Source organism: Rhipicephalus sanguineus, chromosome 3, assembly GCF_013339695.2.
Source record: "Rhipicephalus sanguineus isolate Rsan-2018 chromosome 3, BIME_Rsan_1.4, whole genome shotgun sequence".
Classification (NCBI taxonomy): Eukaryota; Metazoa; Arthropoda; class Arachnida; order Ixodida; family Ixodidae; genus Rhipicephalus; species Rhipicephalus sanguineus.
This window is the reverse complement of record NC_051178.1, coordinates 23218627-23230637: the sequence shown is the minus strand read 5'-3', so window position 1 is coordinate 23230637 and position 12011 is coordinate 23218627. Positions and strand designations below refer to the sequence as shown.

The 12011-nt window shown below is 46.7% G+C and overlaps 1 protein-coding gene across 1 annotated transcript in view; it reads left to right on the top strand.

Moving 5' to 3' along the window:
- LOC119386491 (class A basic helix-loop-helix protein 15) overlaps positions 1-12011 on the top strand; it is a 127648-nt gene that overhangs the window by 79774 nt on the left and 35863 nt on the right. The window lies entirely within an intron of this gene.

Below are 12011 nucleotides of genomic sequence, written 5' to 3'. Positions count from 1 at the left end.
AGGAGGAAATGGGGGGTCGAGGTTACTCCTTTAGGGGAGTAACTAACCTGCCACACCCATTACTCCTTTTTGGGGGTAACTGCGACGGGACGAACCGTTACTCCCCGTAGAACTTGCTCCTTCAGGGAGTAACTGACTGGAGCAACGGATGCTCTTTGTGAAAACTCCCACGGGAGCAACAGTTACTCTTTCTCGATACTCCTCAAAGGAGGAACGAATAGTCTTTTTCGATACTCCCACGGGAGCGACAGTTACTCTTTTCAATTACTCCTCTAAAGAGCAGCCGTTGCTCCTTTCCTAAACTCCTAAAGGGAGGAACGGATGCTCTTGGTCAATACACCTATGGGAGTGACACTTGCTCCTTACAAATACTCCCGAGGGAGGAAGAGATAGTCTTTTTCAATACTCCCAGGGGAGCGACGGTTTCTCTTTACAAGGAGGAATGGATGCTCTCTGTCAATACTCCCACGGGAGCAATGCTTGCTCTTTCTGGACACCTAAATGGAGTAACAATTACTCTTTCCCATTAGTCCCGCAGGGAGAAATGGACATTATCTCTCAATACCCTCATGGGAGCGACAGTTACTCTTTCACAACATTCCTCATCGGAGCAGCATGCAGTTAATCATCCTCAATGCCTCTCGATGGAGTAACGTTTGCTTGTATTGAGTGCTCCTCAAGAAACCAGCAGTCCAGCTCTCCCATCGGCAAATGAAAAAAAGTTTTGAGGAACATGATTTTCATCGGGTTGCGCCAAGTCTGACACAAATGCTCCAGGAGAGGGCAGAAATCCAGATCTATTTGTGAGAAAAATACTTTATTGAAATCAGTCTGGCTGTTCACTGGCTCAAGATGGTTAGAGCCACACGGACGAGTGACGTCGGCCGCAAGACGCTCTGAACTTTCAGAACTTGACACAGGAGATCGAAGGTCCGCTGAGCTTTCTTGCTGAAAACAATGTTCAGCGCCCAGTATAGCGCGATTTGTGTGGCAATGGCTGCCAAAAGGCTAGTCTCCTTAATAGCAAGGCCCTCCAGGCGCACAATAAATTCCCTTGAAGTCAACAAGCTTCCATTGTATGTCACTGTCGGCACATGATGCGTCTTGGTGGGGTCCTACAAAACAAAAGGCACATTTTAACACAAGGCTTGTTGCTTCATTATTACAGCAGCTGCTTCATGTAGCAACAGATAAAACCTAATGCTTTACGACACACTGACAAATAAATGAAATTGCAACTTATTTGCAAAACATGGTTCGACACTGGTAAGAACATTCTTAACAAGCCAAAGCACTTGCAGTAAGGCTACAGGTTTATCCACAGGTTAGAGACTGGTATCGTTTACACGGAAGCCAATTAATTAGTTCTGAAAAAAAAAAACAGGGGTATTTGCTGTTTGCAGGCAGCACGTCATGCTAGCATACTTTATAAAGTAGAACCCTGCTGATACATTTTTCAAGGCCATGTGCAAAAAGAATGTAGGAGCCAGGAGATGGGGAAAAAAGTAAAAGTGAGAGTCGTAGTGAAATCGACAATCATATCTCAGTGGTTATTGATGAAAAACAAAAAAAAAAATGTGAAGCGTTGGCTCCTGTACCTTTTTTCCATCTGATCAGCACAATGCGAGCAAATTCGTTGTGGTAGGTGGGAGTTGAGCTGTTAGAATGAATTATCGACTTGAGAGACTTACTTTCCTGCACTAATTAGATACCCATTGTGCCACGTGGCTCCTACCATGATAACTTGAGTGTACATTTTTTCCGAATAAACCCAGTGTCTTTGGGTGGCCAGCACCTAAAACGGTATCTTGAAGCGACCTTCCGTCGTGATCCTTTCACATCCATAAACAAGATTATCGCTGGATGCACCGGCGGTAATGCAACGAGCAATGACGTTCTCAGCTCACTTGCTCAGCATTTTCGGCATAGTGCCAGGTTGGTGTGGCTTGTAAATGGCCGCATGTCTCGCAACAGTGAAAGACCAAAAACACAGCCCTTTCTCCCAAACTTCACCACCACTGCACGCATTGGCACACTCGGCCATGATCTCATCAATCGACAGAATTGTGGAGTTAAGAGCTGCATTATCGACGAAAACATTATTGTAAGCGATTCCATTGGAGGTATAAAAGAGCCGAGCATGCACAGCATGCTAGCATGACTACAGCAATGACTTGCAAGTAAACAGAGTGCGAGAAGACCATGCCGTCTCTGGTCTTGGTGGCCTTAATTTTGCCAACACCTCGCACAAAAAACATTTTAGAACTATGTCAGATGGCTGTAAATTGCAAAAGATGATTGAATAATTGATGATTGAATAAATGTTTAGGGGTAAAATAGACTTCAAATATTCCCGAAAAAAATTGTGAAGTTAGAGAAAATAAGCGATTTGTCGCATGTTTGACCGTATTTTTCATACTGATGCGGTCCAAGTAAAAATCCTCGTCATGCGGCGTTTGATAGAAGACTTCGTCGTTAAGTAATGAGGAAAGTCTAATGAAATAATTTTTTTGTTTTAAGGAAGAAAATAATTTTTGAATTTGGCCCTCCGAACGCGGCCTGCATTTCATTTTGTTGCCACTTCGCCGCAAAGCACGTGGTCGCCCTTCCAGCTGACACTCGTCACAGGCAGCGGCAAGATGCGAGATGTATGTCAGTGGCTCGTGAGTGCTCGAAAGTCTTGTCGCGTTGATCTCAGGGCGACGAGTAATCAATTCGCGTTACAATGTGAGCTTGCTTGGCGGGCCCAATGGGATGTATGGACGCCCGAGAGCAGCCTATGGCGTCGTTGGCACAATGTGCTAGAGGCCGTCTGCACAACTAGCATACACATACTGAAAGAAATAATGCACATTGTATACACGTTTTTTCGGGGTATACGTGTTGTGCAGACGGCCTCTAGCACATTGTGCCAACGACGCCATATGGGCTGCTCTCGGGCGTCCATACTTCCCATTGGGCCCGCCAAGCTCACATTGTAACGCGAATTGATTACTCGTCACCCTGAGATCAACGCGACAAGACTTTCGAGCACTCACGAGCCACTGACATACATGTCGCATCTTGCCGCTGACTGTGACGAGTTTTAGCTGCAAGGGCGACCACGTGCTTTGCGGCGAAGTGGCAACAAAAAGAATGCCGGGCACTTATGGAGCGCCAAATTCAAAAATTATTTTCTTCCTTAAAACAAAAAATGATTTCATTAGACTTTCTTCATTACTTAACGACAAGTCTTCTATCAAACGCCGCATGACGAGTATTTTTACTTGGACCGCATCAGTATGAAAAATACGGTCAAACATGCGACAAATCGCATAAGTTCACAATTTTTTTCGGGAAGATTTGAAGTCTCTTTACCCCTAAACATTTTTGTACTATAACACACTTTCCTGAAAATCATACTACTATTAAGATTGGTTAGAGGGAGTTCGAGATAGCACAAGAAAAAATCACCAACATTGAAGAGTTTTGTAGTTTTGAAGATACGTAGCTGGTAGTGAAACACAAAAATTTCGGAATTAGTGAATAGGACATCTAAACAGAACCTCTGCGATAGCGCCAGCGTGGTTTCAAAGCTGAACACAGAAAAATAGATTTTATATACATTTTTCTATTAGGCGCGGTTTAACAAATACAAGCGAACTTCGAGGGGGCGCCATGATCGTCAAAATTTTTATCGAGCAAAAATGTTTTGCCACAATACTCTATGTGGCACAGGAAAAAGGCACAAATTTTATCAGCAAAATCTGCGATGTGCGAGCGCCACGTCTGGGACACTTGGGATGGAATGACCCAATAATAATATCTGGGGTTTAACGTCCCAAAACCACGACATGATCATGAGAGACACCGTAGTGGAGGGCTCCGGAAATTTCGACCACCTGTGGTTTAACGTGCACCTAAATCTAAGTGCACGGGCCTCAAACATTTTCGCCTCCATCGAAAATGCAGCCGCTGCAGTCGAGATTCTATCCCGCGACCCGAAGGTCGCGAGATCGAATGACAGGGTCAGCAGTTGAGTGCCATCCATAACCACTATACCACCGTGGCGGGGCTTATCTATTGAAGTTGCAACTAGCAACTGAGCAAAAAGGCTTATCCATTTGAGAGGCCTGTCTTATGAAGAAACTGACTACGAGCAAGACTTCGATTTGGGCGAGTTGGTACATGCTTAGCTGGGGAAAAACAGCGCAAAAAAGGACGAGGACGCAGGAACACAATACACTGTACGAGCGCTGAACTTACAACTGACATCTTTATTGCACCAACCGCTCGTTTTTACAGCGCATCAAGCCGAGCACGCCATTCCAATCAAACCGCCAATCAAAATCATCAGGTATGCAAACTACATTGTCACTGAAAGCTATCACATGTACATGAATTACACCGTGCGCATGCATCTTCCACACTCAGATAAAACGAACAAACCAGTTCCTAACAAGGATGAACAAGCAACAACAACAACAACAACAAAAAAAGAAAACCAGCAATACCTTCCACGTTTTCTATGATGAAAGAAGTGAGGGCTAAATTCGGTGCAACAATGTTGTCATCAAGGCTTAGATGGGACCAAATTTGGCAATAACGTAAAATTTAGCGCTGCCGGATTTTTATAGAGTACGGACGAAGCTCAAAAATGTAACCCAACGCTGCAGTAATCGATGACAAACGCTGCTGCAACCGCTACAACATGAAGATCAAGCACTCACCGTTAAACCGATGGTGGAGACGTCAACTTCAGAGAACATGTCCAACTCCTTTATATGTTCCATTGAATCCCGCCCCGTCCACGGCTCGTCGAAAGTGACGACGGCATTTCTGTCGCCGTATGTAACGAGGCACTTCGATGACATTGGGCGACAACGGCGCAAGACAAAGAACAGTTCTCAAGCCTGCCGCGGTACATGCATTCGCTCACACATACACGGTGTAGTGTCTCTACGACTCGATTGCTCTAGTCCTGAAACACCCAAAAGTGAAACGAAGCCAGTGATTAAAACAAAACGAACTTATTTACTGATACACCAAAATAGGAAACGTCCACGCAGCTCAAAAGGTTCGCTGGCGACTGATGTTTTCCCGGTCCGCTGGGCCTGGATTCTTCTCCTTGCACCACAAACACACGCACACAAAAACAACCACCGACACTGGCATGGGCGTCAACAGGATTTTGCCGTGCTTCTGCAGTTCGTCCTTCGAGGGAGTAAAGCGCCCTTTTTCATGGGCGTCAACAGGATTTCGCCTTGGGGGGTGCAAACCCGTGTTACATCGCGTCTGGGGGAGGAGGGGAGAGAGAGAGAGAGAGCTGGCATAGCTTGGGGTGGGGGGGGCAAGTGCCGGTGTGGCTTGAAGGGGGCAAGTGCCGCTTTTGCACACGTGTCCCCCGTTTTATGGCTCACTTCGAAGGGGAGAACAGTAGCGGTTTCAGTCAGGCGCGCTTTCAATGTTCCAAGGCCACGGTCGCGGGGGCCGTATGCTAGACGCGTGGCTTCCCAGCACTCCGAAACAAACTGTCCGCGCCACACGGAACGCATCCACGTGCGGTCCTCGCTGCCATGACCGCTAATTTATCAGTAGCTCTACTGATGTTTGTAATTTCTGCTGATTCAGTGAAAAGGCGACGGAATCTACTGCTTTTTGGTCTTTTTACAAAAATGAAAGGAACCTCTACGTTTTTTTTAGTAAAGTTTACATTAATGCGATATCACCAGACAAACAAGAAATTTCCTTCTTTGCGATGTTCTCAAACGCAGCACTACTTTTGACTGACGAGCCATAGACACCATTAGAGTTTCATAGAGTAAGTATTACAGGAAGCTCTATGTTATGAGCAAATACCAGCAAGTCGTGAGACATAAATGTGAATGCACAACGCGCCCCACAGCACAGGGCCTACCTTTACCGTTCAATAAAGGTCATCCTGTCATCTCTCTTAACAATTTTATTTTAGTTATTTATTCATCCACTTATTGCTTACAAGAAACGAACGAGCATTGTTACGGCCACTAATATACATTTTCCAGGAACTGACACTTCGCAATGCACTTAACGTGAAAATATGCTCAGTAGTGAAAGGAGATCTACCCGCTCACCCCCTCACCCCCGCGTCCCTCCCTCTCCTTCTCGAGGCATGCGGGAGTAAGTGTTGCCATTCGTCCTCCCGTTCCTCTCATTTTGACGAAGGACCAAGCAGTTACCCTCCGAACTTTGCGCACGGCACGCATGCTTCTGCAGTTCGTCCTTCGAGGGAGTAAAGCGCCCTTTTTCGGATGAACTGCGCAGTTGCTCTCGAAAACTTTTTAGAGTGTAGCCACTGTGATCTTGAGCAGACTCATGAACTTATCATTTTTGTTGTGGCAACAAGGCTGGTACGTCTAGCCCTTCTAAGAAAATTCACCCCTAGTGCGTGAAGGGATGTCATTTCTGCAACTGCACAAGAAACTTCGTCATCCCGTCAGAAATTATTGCTACAGTCCATAATGTACGCTTTATTATCAGCAATTATGATTTGCAAGTGATCTGGTTGTTCTTATTTACATTTCCACCAAAAGGCTCTCGAACTTAAGTCATGTAAATAAAGACCGCAGTTGTGTTCACACACGCGTGGCTACTTCTGGCTACTTTTACTTCCAGTGGCTCATGTTGGCTACTTTCTGGCTGGTTTTTCCAATTTCTTGGCGATTTTTTGCGCTTTAGACCTGGAAACCCTGCTAACTTCAGCCCCACTGAAAGATAAACCCACGAAAAGTACAAGCAATACTCACTCTATAAGGGTAGCGGCGCGCACGGATGTCGGGCATCGACTAATCTGATCGTCGGCGAAACGCGTTGTCTTTTACACATCAAGGATGAAAAATTACAGCGTTATCGCTGGGGCTTATTATCGCTATGGACCATAAACTTTATTATGGTCCATCGGAACGCGCTCTAGCACGTTGCGGGCCGCTCCGACATCGGAACAGAAAGACCGAGTCTCTCTGCCACGTCGCAGGCCCGTAGGAGTACCCATATAGCTGGTCTAGCGCGGAGCTGGTAATAGCAGCCTCCCATTTGGACGGCGTGATGACTTCGTTGCCACGTAAGGGCTCGTTCACACAGGCGTCAAACGCTCCGTCACGTCACCGTCACGTCAAAAAAACGTACAGCAGACGTGACGTAGCAGTGTACGAACAGACGACGGCGGTTGCAGCGTCGACAGCACCACGTTTTTGTGCAGTGTTGACCGACTGATGCACCAAAATAGGAATTGTCCACGCAGCTCAAATGCTTCGCTGGCGCTCTCCCGACTCCGCTGGGCGCTCCTCCTCGCACCACAAACACACACACACACGCACAAAAGCAACCACTTGTCCCCCCGTTTTATGGCCCATTCAGTCAGGCGCGCGTTCAGTGTTTCAAGGCCACGGACCCGGGGGCCGTATGCTAGACGCGTGGCTGTTCTCAGAACTCGGAACTCCAAACGTAAACTTCTGATTGGTCCGTTTTCTAGGGGCGGGGCTCCGTCCCCGTGCCGGCGACGGAAACGTAGAGCACTGCTCTACGACACCGTCAACCGTTTTTTCCGGAGAAAACGTCTCGGAAACCCTCTCCCCTGACGGAAATCGGCGACGTGACGTTGACGTGACGGAGCGTTTGACGGCTGTGTGAACCAGCCCCAACACGGAGCACCGCCAGAGCATGTGTTCTAGATTAGCTTGGCAGGGAACAAAACGCTCACTTCACTTTGTTTTTATGGCACTCTATAGCCTATTCAAGTTTATAGCATGCTGTAACCACAAAGCCAATCGTACACCCTTCGATATGTAGCACCTGTTTTCACCATTGTAATACCTTGCCACAGCAAGAGAAACAGAGGGAAAAAAACAAATATGTGACCGTTGTTGTAAATACTCTAATTTAGGTAAAGGTGCACCGCGTGCACCTTTACCGCGTGCACCACGTGTATGCGTATAAGCAGCCGAAAGGGAGAAAAAAACTATTTGTCATAGCATTATTCTCATATACCAACCACTGCTAGTATATACAGTCTATAAGTTTCTTATGAGATAGTTTATAGTTTACTTCTTCGCAAGTTATTGTGCGAGAAAGCAAAGTATCAAGATATTTCTGCTTTAAGCACGCCATGCGATGTTGCATCATATATCCTGCCACGCCAAAGCTTCTTGCACTGCTCGCGCTGGCCGCATGGGCGCAGCACATCTGCCTTGCCAAGTGCGAAGGCGTCGGCAATCGTTGTTCTTAAATTCCACCACTGTAGCAAATCTAGGATGTCTTTGTGGACATCCGCAGAATGACCATAGCTGTCCAGCTGATCCCTTCACTTCTCTCGTTCCCGAACGTCGTGCCACTCTTCAATGTCATCTATAAACTTCCTCTTTGAGGGCTTCTCCTTGTAATTTTCAGCAATGTATGCTATGCACGGCTTGCACCATGCTCTTTTTTTCCATATTATTATAGCTTATGCCTTCCCAGCGATGTTGTACCGGTAGAAGGTGGTCATTGGACTACGCGGTAAAGACTGGCAGGAGATGGACGAAGCGATTTCGATATATTTTCGGGGTTCGTTCGAGTTGGCAATAAAGGCGCGACTAAGCTTCTCGAAGCTTACTTATTGGATGCATATGGTTCGAGGTAAGGGGTCATCACCCGGCACGAAATCTGTCATTTTCCTTTTTCAAGCCAGATATTTCGTCAAGCGAATATACTTCACCCCACGCCTTGTTTATTGGACCTATTCTGTTCCTGCACATTCCAACGCTGTTGCGGCAGTATCATGTAGCTCTCGCACTATGTAGCGCACTATATATATATATATATATATATATATATATATATATATATATATAGGGCCTCCAACATGTGGCTCGCGGACCTCTCGCTAGCGGCCCGCCGCTCGCACATGACTGTCTTCATCCCATTTTTTTTCTAAGTATGTTATTGAGATACACAGGCATCACAGATCAAAAGGATATTTTTCGTGAGGCGCCCCCCGCGGTCACCGTGTGTTGATACATAACCGTGAAACAAGAGCTATATTTCAGAATCGGCGTCCAGATTTGAGTCATGGGTGATACGAAATGACTGGTTCCCCGGAGGTGAGAGACGTCCGTTTAATGACAATACTAAAGGCGAACTGCTATGCCGGCCACGTGCACGTGCCCTCGATGCCCCTCGGTTTCCTCTTCTTCGATAGAGTCTGGCACGCTCCAAGCTGCTCCGTTCCACACTATTTTGCAGCAGTGGTTATCGATATGTTGTTGGACTCCTGCCGCCAAATCTCCTTCAGAAATGATCCCGTACATGACATATGGGAAAAGTCTGCTGTGAAATGACGGTAGTTTTAAAACCTGTTCCCCCTCCCACGCTCCTACCTTCGTCATTGCCATAGCCCTTGAGGGAGTAAATTTTCGTGAATGCGGCCCGTTGGCTGAGGTGAGTATGAGACCCCTGGCGGAACAAGACGAAAGCTCAGCCATTAACAATGTGGGCACAAAAAGCAGGTTGTACATGTCCATCTCGCGCCACATGACCACTGGGAGCCGTCACAGAAAAAGAACATGCCTTTATAGGGATTCTATGTATCAAGACTCCGTGCCGTCCTTTAGTTTTAGAGGGGGGCTCTAACTTTCAACAACATTTACCCGCTTTGGAGCTCTGTGATCGCTCTTGCGATGACATCTAATAGGTATAATTTATTATATTATATTTATTACTGCAATTACAGAGTATCATTTGGGTTATAATATAATAACGAAAGCAAATAAAGCACGGAATAGCGAGATCTTACATATAAGCAGCTGGTCTATTTACTTTTAGCTCGCCCGTTTCAGATAAATCATGTAGCTGATATGCAAGAAGAAAAAGCAGATCAGTACTTATCCCACATAAAACTTCTCCAAAGAGCTTACCCCACACAGAAAAAGCGTTTTTTCGAGATAAAATGTGGGCTTATATGTATGCAGAAAACGATTTTTCTATTATCAGTAAATTACTCTTTTACCATTCCAAAAGCACTACGTTCGCCGCGACAAGACTCTAGGTAAGAGAGAAAAACTCGCAGGAAAATGCAAGTAACGACGCCAACTTGAAATTCACGCACCAAACGCCGTGACGTCATAGATTCTGACGACATCTACTGGGCCCTACGTAGCTTATAGCGGATAAAAATGAAGTATATTGACCTCTGAGGGGCCTTAACAGAATTGACACACCAAGTTTCTGGAAATTTTGTTGAGCCAAGGTCCCCAAAATACGACGAATACAGTTTAAAATCCATAACGTCAGGTGCGGAGATTTCAGCGCGCAACTTCAACATGGAATTTTGACCTTCATTTTCTCCTTTATTAATAGACTAATTGATGGTGAAATTAATGACGTTCGGATTCTCAGAGTACACTGTATCGGTTTAAACTGATTCAGTGTTTCACTTTAGTGAGCCTTTAAGAACGGAGCGAAGTCCAAGCCCGGCACGACCCGAGCCCGCCACCTCAATCCCGGGCCCGGCCCTAAGCCCGGACCTTTAGGCGCGAGCCCGGCCCGGGCCCGCCGTGAAAGCTGCCGGGCCGGGCCGGGCCCGGGTTTTCGGGTAGGCCCGAGCCCGTGCAGTGCTCTAGCTCGAGCAACTGACAACAGGCCACATTTTCACGCCCATCACTTTGGCTCAAGTTAAGATTCGCTATTACGACTTTAGACTTGAACGACAGCATCTGTTCACACACATCTGTCAGTGTTGCAGGAAGCGCGCGGCATATGCAGCTGTTTCTGTTTGTGTTTTGTACCCCACGATTTAACTGGTTTAAGCTCTGACATCGTGGAATCACTAGGCATAGTTCCTCATTTTCTGGTACCAGCTGTTGCTTTATCCCGGTGGAAAAATGTAATTCTCATAAGCTTTACGAAGGGAACGGGTGATCACGTATATCCCTGAAAGCAGTCTAGTGAGATTTCGTGCTTTAGCGCATGGACTCCAGGCGTGCGTATAGTGTGCTACGCCAATAGACGGACGGTAGCACGCATCGGGGAACTTTAAGCGTCCAAGCTTTCAGTATTAGCTCCTGGCAATTCTGCTTTTGAAAATCGACTTTCAGACAGTCAAAAACCAACTCTCAGTCAAGCGAACGTAACGACTGGCATGCGCTCTGGTATCGCGCAAGCAGATGACGCGCGAGCGTCTCAATCAAATAGCCGCGAACGGTGCATGCCTTCGACATGGGCTGGTTGCCCAGAACGACAAGTGCTTCATGATTCCCGTTTACAAGTTTTCATTACATTTTATACAACGCGAATACAGCCGAAAACTGAACCATACAGTAGCTTCGAATGCAGCCACGGCATTCGTTTCCGCGAGCGACGACGCGACGGCGGGTCTACTACGGTGGCGGTGTCCGGCGGCTAAAAGCCGCACTAACGCCGACGGCCGGTTCCCATTGCCCTCTGCTCCTTCGTCCAGGCACAGAAAAGTAGAGGCGCTGGCACGGGTGGTCACGAAGTAATGGTTTTCCACCTGAAAAAAATTAGGCGTGCTGCACTGGCCTTGAGAGACAGCCACTTTCGTCGACAGAGGCCGACAACACTGTTTCCGCGACTCTGCCGTCCGCAGCGTCGCGCGCTTTACCACATGGGCCATTCTGTGCTTGAGGGAAAACCATCGGCGCGCTTCCTATGTCGCCGACCGCCGGCGCGCCTTTGCTTGCCTAGGCAAAAAAAAATAGAAAAAGAAATGTAATAAAGCTTCATCCCAATTCTTCGAAACACGCCTCAGCTCATTCCCGGCAAAATAAAAAGTAACGAGATACCCGCGTACAGCGCAGTATCGCGGTAATGTCGATATATCGTAAAAGTATTTCACTGCTGATTATACAAATACATTTTTACAATGTATCTCGATACAGAAATATCGATACTGAAACGTATCTCTGAAATGCTATCGCGATATTCTTGTATCGCTATACTGCTTAGCTCTGGCACACAGTGATTTCACATGGCAAAGCATCTTAAAACGAAGGCAATGT